Source organism: Calliopsis andreniformis, unplaced genomic scaffold (genome assembly GCF_051401765.1).
Source record: "Calliopsis andreniformis isolate RMS-2024a unplaced genomic scaffold, iyCalAndr_principal scaffold0019, whole genome shotgun sequence".
Lineage (NCBI taxonomy): Eukaryota > Metazoa > Arthropoda > Insecta > Hymenoptera > Andrenidae > Calliopsis > Calliopsis andreniformis.
In genome coordinates, this window is record NW_027480431.1 from 1,206,744 (window position 1) to 1,207,764 (window position 1,021).

Genomic DNA, 1,021 nt, shown 5'->3' on the forward strand with positions numbered 1-1,021 from the left:
ACCATAGCCTTCACACTGGTGGCTATTATTCGTCTTATTCGATGGAAAAACAGCTATATTTATAAGTACCTTATGCTTCTGGCGTCGACTTCTAAGGCCCTAACTATTCGATCTGGTGGAGCAACGACCTAGGGTGAAGCCTAGGTTGCCCGGATAGTAGAAATGACCATAACCTTCATACTGGTTGCAATTATCCGTTTTATACGATGGAATAACTGTTGTATTCATATTGTATTTTATGCTTCTGGCGTTCACTTCTTAGGCCTTATCCATTCGATCTGGTGGAACAACGCACTCGAGTGAAGTCTAGGTTGCCCGGAACGAAGAAATGACCATCACTTTCACACTGGTTGCAATTATTCATATTATAGGATGGAAAAACTGTTGTGCTTATATTGTATTTTATGCTTGTGGCGTTGAATTCTAAGGCACTAACTATTCGATCTGGTGGAGCAACGCCCTAGAGTCAAGCCTAGGGTGCCCGGAACGTAGAAATGACCATGACTTTCGAACTGGTTGCAATTATTCGTTTAGTACAATGGAAAAACTGTTGTATCTATACTGTATTTTATGCTTCGGACGTTGACTTCTAACGCACTAACTATTCGATCTATTGAAGCAACGCCCTAGAGTGAAGCCTTGGTTTCCCGGAACGTAGAAATGACCATGACTTTCATACTGATTGCAATTATTCGTTTTATACGACGGAAAAACTGTTGTATTTATATTGTATTTTATGCTTCTGGCGTTGACTTCTAAGGCACTAACTGTTCGATCTGGTGGTGCACCGCCCTAGAGTGAAGCTTAGGTTGCCCGGAACATAGAAATGACCATAACCTTCACACTGGTTGCAATTATTCGTTTTATACGATCGAAAAACTGTTGTATTTATATTGCATTTTATGCTTCTGGCGTTCACTTCTTAGGCCTTATCTATTCGATCTGGTGAAACAGCGCACTAGGGTGAAGCCTAGGTTTCCCGGAACGTAGAAATGGCCATAACTTTCACACTGGTAGCAAT